Raw genomic sequence first — 12601 nt, 5'->3', positions numbered from 1 at the left:
GTCTCCACCGAACAGCGGGTTGTCGTCGCTTGTGACGCTCCCGGGGCGTTGCGTTTGTGCTGGGAAAGGAAAATAGAAATTGGCAAACATTCATATTCATAATTCAACGGTGAACGGCGCTGATGGACGTGCTTCGGCGTTGGTAATGCGGCAGTTTTGAAAATTTAAATGTGTCATTATTCGCCACTTTGATGCACGGTTTGCTCATTAGCATCAAGTTGGGGCGTGAAATGAGACAAATAGGCACCCCGGTGGCAATAAATTACCGCCGTGATGTTGATTGAGCGGATGATCGCTGATCAATTTCGAATAAATATGTAGATTAGGGACGAAAAAAAGTGGTTGCAGTTTTTTTTGGATACTTTCGAATTTCAAAACCAAAAATATAACGATCGTTTATGAAGCAATGATTCCTAATCGAGATCATAATAGCACTCGGCACGTCAAATTCACCCGTGGAGCTCAAGAACATCAAGAATTTTAGTGATACTCTTGTATAGAGCATATCTTCATATTTAAATGATAGACGTGTCTCTCGAATATCAGACTCTGGTTGAACCGCTAGATAAATTCGACATCCAATTTGAATACAAGGATATCAGAAAAAACTGATCGTGAGATAATTTGTGGTCTTTTCTTTAATCAACTCCCCCTTTTTGATGAATCATTCCGAGACGACATTCTGCATTAAGTCATCCTGCCCGTTCCCTGATATCCGTCTCGATCATTAAAGCTGACACTTTGCGATGGCTCCCATCGTCATCTCCGATCTTGCTCCTTCAGATGAAGTCCAAGCGATGGATTAACCATTCTACAGCTTACCGTGCCGAACATTGTTATGAAAACGAAACCACTCAACCACAGCTTGGTGGTATTTGACCTTTTTTCTAACAAGATTTTTTAGGGACTCCATCATCGTCTTCAAGCGTATTGTACGTGGTGACCGCAATCGGGGTGACTAAACCACCCCAATTCCCTCTTAGATGTCCACCGATATGCAACGTTCCGCCCAAAGTTGTCCACAGAAATGATGGTGATTCGTGGTATTCGGCATTCGTTGGGTTTCACATATTCGTACCATTTCTCACCTTTTACGAGCTGTCCTGTCATTCAGCCGGGATCGCTCTGTCCGTGGCCAACGTACGATGATGTGTTTTTTTTTTTCGTCGTATTCTGCTTTTCCTGTCTCCATTCTCCACAAATTTGAATAGTTTCGTGGTTTCTTCAAGTCCTCCGGGAGGGTAGTTAAAAAAATAAATGTCTGCCTTTACAAATTCAAAATCCAATCCGTTTGAGCGACAGACCACATAAATATAAAAGAACTGTAAAAGAACGAACCTCAGCCCCGTGAAGCTCCGGGTCCTACGGCGGCAGAATGAGTCGAGAAAAGAACGTCCACACAGCCGTCCTCCGCCCTCCGATCCTCCCGGTTAAAGGGGCCTGCCCGAGGGATCGACTTGCGGGCGTGCATGCGTGCGTGCGGTGTGGCGTGAGCGCAAAGATAAATTTAATTTCTTTTTGTATAAATTATCCCGTGAGCCTTCTTCGCGCCTGCTTCATTTTTCCCGAGCGGGCGCGTTTTGTTGTTCTTGGCGTTGACCGTTGGCCATCGTCTTGCAAGACGGGCGAGCCGGAATGACCCGCGATGATGCTGCTTAACTGATGCCCAGGTGAATAATCATGCGTTGGTCACGGGTTTGGGGTGAATTCCCGGTTTGAGTCGTTCTTTTTAAAACGATACCACGACCGGCACAGGGCGACGATTAAAAATGTTTTGAAGTTAGTTTTTCAGTAAAATACTTTTTTTAAATATCTTTTTCAGCTAAAGACATATTGAAAACATGATAGCTTTTGCCATCGCAAAGATAAAAAGGACTAAGAAAATACAGAAATAATAGATTCCAGATAAATTTATAACCCAAAAATAAACTAAAGATGATAATGAAACGTTACAATGCGGAAAAATTTAATTCTTAAGCGTCAAATTATTCATTTCTTGTAGAAAATTCAAGATACTATATTCTACTCTAGAACTTAAAAAGGTATGAAATACTTTTTAAACCAGTTAGAAGTCAATATTTAAACTTAGATGATTACCATTAATTATTTAAGTGATTTATCCAACTTTTTTTGTTTTTGAGGAAGTTTAAAACGTTCGTTTTTTTTTTGATAAATTAAGTGAATAAAAAATATAACCATCGGTGTTATGGGAAATCAGCTGAAGCTCGAGATCACCCTGTGCAGACCTTAACTTATGAAAAGGTAAAACATCGATTGGAAAGAGGCATTGCTTGCGTTCTCGTTGGAGCAGCTCGGGATCCCGGCCCAAAACCAATCGCCTCGGAACGAATCTTGAAAAGAGGTCCAGAACATCGCTGGAGCCGCCGAGTCGGGACAGGACCGTCTCGTACGGGCTTCCACTTGGACTTTCGCAAAACGACACTGCTTGGGGTGGGAGCAGCATCCTCGCCAGCCCACGATCGCGTGAAGAGGAAGAGAGCGAGAATTAATCGTTTGAAATCTGTTAAAAACGACACCTCAACCAAATTGAATAAAAGCTGGTGTGAAATGAAAGGAAACCGGTTTTCTTTCTTCGCGCTACGGTTCTCCGCGCCTGCAGTTGTCCTCCCCGTTCTCGTTGGGGCTCCGTCGTTCGGATTCTGACTCCTGCCTTCTGAGTCGTCCATCGTCGTGCGCGCTAACCCTCGTTCTCGCTCCATCTTGGGCGTCTTATCTTATTGATCGCGCCGTTGAATGGTCCATTCCTGCGGGATTTTCTGAACACGCGCGCGTGCATGTGTGTGTGTTTGGGGAGTTTCGGTTTTCCCGTTTTCGAAGCACGGGCGCACGTTCCCCGTCGGTGCGAACGTTGAAGTCGATACCTCCCTTCGACGGGACCCCGCTGGAACCGATCGAGGGCCACGCCAACACGCTCGAACCGATGTACGTATGTACCATTGTTTGCAATTGTGTGTCGGAGGGTATGCAGCCTCGGCGACCCACGGGCCAGCGGACGGTTCGAAAGCCGATGTTGTTGGTCACGTTTTAACATCGTTTTTCGCTGGCGACCATCACACCTTTGCGACTCCACTGCACAATGGGCGTGTGAATCCTCAAAAAAAAATTAGTAAAAACTAAATATTCTTACAATAATTGTTTTTGTTTGTCGAGAAAGATATGAGATGAAGCGTGAAAAGCAATCAAAATTAAATGAATTTAATTAGTTACAAAAATATTATGTTAAAGGATTTCCGAAGTTGATAATCCTCTTATACAAACAAATGAAAATTGGTAAATCCCGTAATAAAATCCATTATTTAAAAAATTATTAGAGGAATGTTAGTTTGAAGTGATTATATTTGTCCAATGTTTTACTGCAAACGCATCCAATGTTATGTTTCTCCGTTTAACCAATGCTTTTACATCTGATTAGTTCCCCGGGGGAATGAAGCTGCGAATGAGCAAACCCCAAGAAAAGGTGCAACCAGAGATCAATCCCGGGAACGTTACGCTAGAAAGAAGGGACGAGGAAAAAACATTGCTTCTACATAAATATCCCATGTACCGCGCCATGGGACGTTCGTGGCGCGCGAAAAACCCCCCACTACCACTACCCAAAAGGTTCGTCGCTCGAACGCGCGTTGAACTCTTTTCCGCAGCTTCTTCAACTCGGGCGCGCCATATTTGCCACGCCGTAGCGGTAAGGAACGCGATCATCATGCCAGCGAAAAACCGTGCCCGGGCCGTGTCCAATTTCGATTGCGATCGCGCGGTGGTAGGTGGAAAGGTGGAAGGCATCCAAACGGTCGTAAATGGCCGACTTCACACCGACTTCGGACGAGCTCATGGTGGCCCGGGACAACGGGGGCTAATTTGCTGCCTCTAGTAGCCATGGACCTTGCGTGTTCTTTACGGTCTCGATTCTTGGAGGCCGTACTTTTGTTGCTGTTGCGAAACCAATTCCGATTCCGGCCATCTGCATTCCGTATTTGGCCGCGTCGGGCCAATTCCTTTCGCGGGGCGAACGGTGCCAATTTATGGAAAAAGGCCTTTGCTGGCCTCGTGGTGCAGTTTGGGCGTGAATGCGGATCAATTTCTCCCAAGAACGCGAACGCGAACCATTTTTCAACGGCACACAATACATGCCACACTTTAAAAGGATTCTCTCGTCCGTCCCGAGCCGTTCTGGAACGGGGGGACACAACATCGTTCGTCCATTCCGGGCGGGTGCTGCTTTTTACGGGATGGCATCCTGCTCCTTCCTTGGGGGGTCACGAAAGGGGACGCGATCCTGCCGGGTCGAACACATAAAATTGCTAGTCGATGAATATCGATCGCCGGAGCGATTGGCGCATTTTTACTCAGAAATGCGCCAACCGCGTCGGTGTGGTTGCGCATTACCATTGCGCGACGCCCAAGGTGTTCCGGTGGAGGGCGGCCCATTCTGATGTCATCCGGTTGATGTATCACCTTCGCGTCGTCTGCTTTTGCTCGCTCCTTATTTTACACCACACGCCAAACGCGCAAGTAAAAGGGCAAATGGGTGAAGCAGAAAAACGAACATGCCTGGTAATAAAATCTCTCACCCGTTCCACGATGGATGGATTCTGCGGGAATGCCCATTCTCGCCGGCGATGGAAATGAGCTTCCTGTGCTTCACTCAAAGATTCATCACTCGGAAACCCTAAATTGCCTTTCGGTTTTTATGCTTTCGAAGCGGTCCAATGCATGCATAATTTTTGTGGCAGCTAGTGGTGTTAAAATGAAGTCCATTTTCGCAGAAACCATCTGCCCGGGCCATTTTTAACAACAGTCGCTTCCATTTGCACTTTGCATTTGTTGCTCATTATAAGTAAAAATCTCCTATGCTCGAAAAAAAAGGAGTTTCAAAGTGCAAAATTAAAAAGCAGTGCAATTTGCGGAGAATTGTTTAAGAAACAGAGAACAAGGTACCGGAAACATTTATCGTTTTTCTAATATTTTCTTTTTTCATAAATAAACTTTTATTGGGAGCAATGAATTCTCATTATTTTGGTACCACCATTAACGTATATTTTGTAATGCAATCCCTCGAACAGATCTGCACGTGAATAGATCCGCACCCAAGTGTTGGTAAATGTATCGCAAAACCCATCAATTAGTAGCGGAAAATTCTAATATTTCCGTTTCCCGCTCGCCTCTCGCGCACCTGTGCAGGCGTAAGTGATCAGTCTGATTGTAATGTGTTCCGGAAACAATCGAATCGAGCCTTTAAGAGCATCAAACGAACGATGGGCTACCATTAGCCGTCGGTGGGCTGATTCTTTCGGAAGCTACAAAATGATTGCTTCCTCTGGGGCAGGCTTCCAACAACCCATCGTCAGAACTCGTGCCACCATCGATCGTTCACAATCGGAAACAAGAAACGGTCGACGCCCAATCAGGCCCACACAGAGAACTCACGACGGCCATAGGCCAGTGCGCAGCAATCGTAATTACTACAACAAAACGCGCTGATTAGAGGGGTTTCTCCAAAAACGCGTCCGAAATTATCGCTCCGTAATCACATAATTACCCATCTGAGTTTCCAATCCCAATGGCACGTTCATCGGATCGTCCATTTCCTTTCCTTCTGTTCGGATCCCGCGGTCTATGCCTCCGCTCCCCCAACGCCGTGCCTCTCGCCCTACGACGAACGAGGGAAAGATCGGTTTCGGTTTGTGATGGATTGAACCCTGCGGGATGGCAGCATCATTCTCATCGCATCTTATCTCATCTCCCATATTCATCCAACACAAAGTATTCAGAGTACACTGCACGACCAATTTAGACGTTGCTGATTGAAGAAGAGCTAAATTTCTTATTTAATTCAATTTGAAGGTATTTTTCAATTCAGTAAAATGTTTTTTCAAATATGAATAAAATAAGAACCAATATAAAAATGTTAAATCACGTTGTTAAACAGTTTTACGTCTTTATATTTTGCTAAGATTGATGTTTTTGCAAACTTGTTTACAAAGTCAATAATACTAAAAGAAGTGATAATGATAAAACTTTTTTTTAAATTGATTTTGCTCAATCTATTTAATGTTTCAATTTATATTCGTTTACAATTCTACCTTTTATCTACAATCTTGTCATGACACTTTCTGTATTACCCAAAAAAAAACTAATGATAACTAAAACTAATTATAAATGAGATAGTTATTGAAGTTGGTTATGGATTATAGAGACTTCAAACTCGAACGGCTTCTTACGCAACTGACGTGAGGAAAATCGTAGTTCACTGTAATCCTACTCACGCTTTTTCCGTTCCTTCTGTGTCCACACAACCACGCGGGGAATACGCACACTTGCACACCGCTCGGAAAAACATCTTCCCAGAACATCTCGACACTCAACCATCCTCTAGCAAGCGGAGGAACCGAAAAAGATGGAATTCCCTTCAGTCCATATTCCTGGCAGACATTTGTCTTTTTGTCACTTTCGAAAAGTGAAACGTGCTTCACTTCGTCGTTCTTTTCCTACGCTGTTTGCTTTCCGCTCCAAACTGCATCAAATCCCGGGTACGGGTGTGCATTTCATTCTCTATTCAGTTGTGTTCGAAGATTTGCCTTCCCTTTTGCTGTCACTGGTTTGAAGAGGAAGGTTTTTCTGTTCCTTCGCCGCTTCAAGTTTCCAGACGACTTTGCTTTTCTTTCCTCTTCCTTGCTTTATTGAACCGAAACAAAGTTTTGAAAAAATCGTTCAATCCATTTTTCGAACGATTCTTCTCGCACTGTCAGGCGGGCGAGATGTACATTTTTTCTTTAATTTGTTATCCCGCTCCGTTTAGGTTCGGTTCAATATATTCTCACACTTTGAAATATTCTCAATTCCTGCACGATGGTATTCCAGCAGCAAGCGGGAAATTGTCCCCGGAATGGCTTTTCGTTGTTTATGGTTTTCGCTTCCAGTTACGATGCTGAAAAATCCTCTCGTTTCCGTTCCGTTTGCACAATTCGTTCGCCAGTTCGAGTCGTTTCGTTTTCCACTCGATTGGTTTCACTCCGTCGCAGCAAAACATTGTAGATATGTAGATGGAGCGCTGCATGGACGGCTGCATCCCCGTGCAAGGGAGGCGATGCAGCACCGAAGAGGAGAGAAAACTTAAAGAAAAACATCCAACTTCAAACACTCCGCACGCAATGCACTCGAGCATCTAAGACGAAACCGGGCGAGGGAAAAGTAGAAGCAAGTGTCAAAAAGGAAGCCACACAAAATATTACGAAAAGAGCACGAGAACGGCGGACAACGGGAACGAAATGAGTCGTAACGCGGCGGAAGGATTGCTACGAAGAAGGTGAGGGATGCGGGTGGCCGGATGACGTGCGGGGTGTGGAGAAAAGCGAAGCGATTCCACTGAAAAGGCGAAGAGGAAGACTCAGTTTCTCAGCGTCACCCAAGGCTGGTTGTAAAACGATCGTTTTCCATCTTCTTCTCCGGTTGTCCTTCGTCCCGAGGGCATAGATTTATGCTTCCTTTGTGCCTCTTCCAGAAGGCAAAAAAACCATTCGCACACACACACACACACACTTACACGTGGACACCCGCTTGTCCATCGATAGATGGCCGTACATATGGCCAGCAGAAGGGAGCGGATTGAGAACGGCTCACGGACCACGAAAGTGTGAAGAAAGAAAGATGGTGGACAGAGGGCCAAAAGAAAGACGGTCAGAAACGGTCGGTTAAAAGCGGAGGATAAAATAAAGAGATTCCGAAAAAGGTGTGATATGCCATCCCACTTGCTCAGCCTTCCGGTAGCCGGTTCGCGTGATAAGATTAGCAAGAAGAAAGCACGCCAAGAAACGGAGGAAGGAGAGAGAACGGACAAAAAGTGTGCGCTGGTGAGCATATTCTCCTAACCCTGGCATCCCTTGGAATCACCGGACGAGCTGCGATCTTGCGATTCAAAGAGCTTCGCAAAGAATTGTATCGTCCGGATCGAGGGAATTTCCTTTGCCCTTGGACTCCGGAATGGGAATCCGAGGTCTTTTCCAAGACGAGTTCCTTTGTCGAGCGTCCGGTGATTTATGGTTCGGTGTTTGCGTACGATTTGAGCCGTAATTATTTTCCAGCCGGGAAAATCCTTTCATGTCCTTGAGTGCACGGAACACATGGTGGTCACATGTGACGAAAAGTTAAAAGGATGTCAACGTTCACATGTGGCTGTTGGCTTTTCGGGTTCGTGGGGATTCATTGATTTTGTCTCAACAATTAAATGTGAAATTCGTTGAACAGGACGTCCTTTTGTGGACAAATTTCGAAATGAAAATCATCTTTCGATGGGTCTTTTGATACATGTGCTTTCCAGAAAACGTTTTGTTACTATTGTTGAAACTCTATAATGAAAGATTCTCTTGGTAATTCACGGTTCTTAAAAATAACAACATGAAAGACGGGGTTTCCTCTGTGGAAGTATTGGTTCTCAAATATCACATAGAACATTTAATTTAAAAGAGATATCGATTTAAACTACAATATGTTTATTAAAGAGAGCATTTCCTTGAAAATATTTGGTGGGATTTGTTGATCAATAGGATGCGTCTAATCGACACATGATTTAACATTTAACAATAGCATTTTTCTTCTATTATATTTTTTTTACTTCCACTATCCATACTTTACCTTCACTATTTCAATTCTTCAGTTTTTTATCGATTTAAAAAAAAGATGATTTTCTTTTCTCATTCGGTGTTGAAATGATTATTTTCATTCAATAACAGACAATCAGTGGAATCTTGTAGAATAAATTCAAATACATAAGGTTGCAATCATCATGGATTAAAATATATACGTTATATATTTATGGACCTAAACTCAGCCTCAGTCGTTTTAGTACCTTTTTATTTAAATCTTTCAATTTAATAAGATTTCGTTTCCCAAATACTTCCCCTCAGCAATATGATCGATTTAATTATGAAAATGTATTCCGAAGATGATACGCACACATTCCGTCCAAATCGGATTAGCCCTTTCGACTCCCTTAAGGCCGTGGCGTGGTTTTATTTCGAGGGGCTTTTCGTATCGAAGCAAAGTATTTCAGTATTGAATTGACCGAAAGGAGACATCGTATTACCCATCGTAAAACCCGTAATCCCCTTTGCCCGTATGACCCGGCTCGCCCTCGACCTCTAGCAACCCCTAGCCAGCGGACACAAGGGGGATGGGCGGTGGGGTTTCTTTTTCTTTACAAAACGGGAATCTTATAGAATCACATCATCCGCCATTCGAAGCTGACCGCGCGATATGCCGGTGATCGTAATATCAAATGTCCACCGTTAGTCCCATAATTGATGGTGCTATATCGCCGGGCAACCGAAATCTCATCTTCCTCTCGGGCATGTTGACATTGGGGGTGAGCGATAGATTCAGCATCCCGGGGGTGAGTGGGAATCCGAGCCATTCAAACGGCGGCTGTGGGAAAGAGAGAGAGAGAGAGAGAGCGCGGGTGCGAAGTTATGCTTTATCGAATAAATCAAGCCGCGAGGTAACCCGATAGAATGAACACACCGTGTGTGTAGGTGTGAGAAAGAGAAACCGATCGAGAGGGCGAAACGGAAGAAAGACACAAAAAAAAAGGAAGATTAAGCAACACATCCTCCCACACAGCATTTTGAGCGTGGCATCGAGCGGAAAGATGGGAACGTCGGTGACAAAACGTCTTCGCTTCGAACGACACGGCTTGAAAACGTCAATTTTTCCTCCTTTCCAAATGGAAGCGGAACGGGGAGGCACAGGCGGGGTGTTTTCCTAATGCGTTGGTGTTGTTGCGGGCCACCCCCTTCCCTGTGCCACTGGTCTGTGAATAGAAGTAGGGAAAAAAAACCCAACCAACGTACTCGCTTCCCACACGCATCCAATCGACTTCCCGTACCCTCCCTTGCCACCCGTACAGAACACCCTCTCCCCCTCGAAACGACGACGACGACGACGACGGACCAGAAAGTCAGTGCCAAGATGTCTAGAAATTCGTCGTTAGCTAGACAAGGGGTACGCCTTCCTCAGGCGTAGAAGCAGCGGAAGGATCGGGAGGGGACTGCCGAGCGGAAGAGAAGCGAAGACTCGGCGGTTGTACGGTAGTGTGCGTAGAAGTGGGTGAGCATAAGAAGAGAAGAAAAAAAATCCACATGGTGTTAGGCAGGGGTTGGCAAAAGAAGTGGAATAGAATTTAAAAAAGATTTCTTAAAGTACCTACAGACTGTCGCCAAGGCCTGCCAAGACAAGACCAAGGCAACACTTGACAAGCTACTAGCAAGTGCCAAAAAATCTTGCCTTGGTCTTGCCCGTGTGTGAAAGCCCTCGGTAATACTCAGCAATCATTGGATTTGAAATTGCTGAGAAACCGTTGGTGATTTCGGAACAGTCGATTTGATTCATTTTCATTCGTTCATAGTTGAACGACTTTAGTGCCTAATCTGTTCCAGGACACAAAATAACACAAAATTACACTACAAACAGCGTTTCACAACACAAAGCACTGCACTATTTTCGTAGACACATCCATTTCTGATGCACACGCATAGAAAACAGTTTGCTTTGATTGTTTCGTGAACAAGTTGTCAAGTGTTGGCGACAACATTTTCTCGACGAGCAACTTTTGGTTGGGCTAGCCATCACTAGTAGTCGCTAGTGTAGAATCGCTAGCGAGTAGCGCATTGGCGGTAAGTACTTGGCGCCAATATTGGCGTAGTCTGTAGGCGCTTTTACACAATCTTTGGATGATACAATAAATTGAACGATACCAAAAAATGTAAATAAATGTTGTGGAAATGTAAAAAATGAGTAACAATTTATTTTTCATAATTCTTCTGCATCTAGAAAAATGAGGGATCATAATTTATTTTTACATATTGCTAACTGTTTGGAATATTTGCGTGGTGCTTATTCTTTAGTCATTAATCTCAAGGAGCAAAGGGTCCTCAACAACAAGGATTATGTCTTCTCTTAACTTGAAGTAGTGTTGTAAAGACCATGCCAAATAGCATTCTTTCTAAATTACTAACATAACTGACGTTAAATGTTTTCGCAGTTACTGTCCATACTTCTTAAGTTTCAAAACCTTATATAAAGTCAATTGAAAACGTCCCGTTATATTAAATGTGTTGGCTTTCAAAACAACAAAATAGAAGAACGTAACATAAATAATTTCACAACTATGCTCCAATTGGGCCTCACAGGCAACACAATTGGCGACCCCTGATGCAGGCACGCGGAGGAAACCAAAGAAACGCGCATTCGCTTGTTCTCTCGTCACCTCGCGCAGCCTCCGCCCGCTCGCTTCCCTCCCCTCCTTCCACCCTTGTACATCTCTTTTCCGATAATCGCGCACAAACACCACCACACACCCGCCCGCGTTCGAGCATATCGAAGTGCGGAAGAAAAGAAAACACACCGTCACCGAGAATGGTCGCCGGGCAACACAACACCCGGACCGCGTCGGGCATGTAGCGTTCAGTACGTTCTGAGCGCTGCTGTCGAACGGTTCGGCGGCGTTTTTCCACGTAAAGCTCGCGCATCTCGCGGGGCGGATATCCATGTGCACGCGCTGCCCTCTGCTCCCGGTGTAGTGGTGGTCGTGGTGTTGGTGGTTCAGTGCCTTTTTCGAATTTCATAAGACAGTGACGGGAAACGACGCAGGCGCGTTTGCGCTTCGCGGCTCGCCTACTTGTGTTGTGTGTGAAAACGTGAGGATACGTAGCGATATCCACGTGCGGGCGAGCGGGACAACGATACCGCGAGAAGAGAAGCATACAAAAAAACATACACGGGCAAACAACATTGACAGCAAAGGCGAGCGACGACGAGAGTGTTGTACTGGTTTTTCGGTCCGCGAAAAAGTGTTAAACTCTGCGATGCTGGGGCGAAAAGTGTGACTTTTTGGATTGATTTTTCGGCCCGAAATCGTTGCCCCACGGGCTGGCAAAGGGTCACGATCGACTGGTGCTGGTGGAAATTCCCTTTCGGTGCAGACAGCAGCCCGCTGCGCCGCCGGGAAGTGTTGGAAAACTGGACAAATCTGTACCGTTTGGTGTTGTTGCGGGATTTCTTTCCTTACCCTTCCACGGTGTTACAACCGGAGTTAGTGTTCGCGCTTCCATAACCGGTAGAAAATAATCGTCCACTTCAGAGCGAAGAAAACAGACACGGCGCGCAGCACGATGGTCGCCACTGCCGGACACTGCTGCTGAGAGTGTTGTTTGTGCCTCCTGGCCCATATGCCAACAATAACAAAATCTTAAAGTTTAATCATACTCCGTCTTTTACCCCCGTGGAGACGCGGGCGCGTGGGTGCTGGGAAGCAGCTGTGCCTCCCCGACCGAAGTAGGCCTCGTCGTTGAACGTGAGGCAGAAAGCAGCAGCAGCAACAACAACACCAACCCCGGCAGCAGCGTGGGGTTAGAAAAATAGCAGCCGAGACAGTTGGGTTCCTGTCGCGGCGCACGAGAACGTCATCCCCGCGTGCAGCCAGAAGCAAAACAAAAACAATTCATGCGAGAAAATTAAAGTCCCGCGGCGAGAAGGGGAGAGCGAAAGCGGAGATAATCCTCTCGGTTGCACCGTCGTTCCAACGGGGTGGATA

Source organism: Anopheles coustani, chromosome 2 (genome assembly GCF_943734705.1).
Source record: "Anopheles coustani chromosome 2, idAnoCousDA_361_x.2, whole genome shotgun sequence".
Taxonomy (NCBI): Eukaryota; Metazoa; Arthropoda; class Insecta; order Diptera; family Culicidae; genus Anopheles; species Anopheles coustani.
This window is presented reverse-complemented; position numbering follows the sequence as displayed.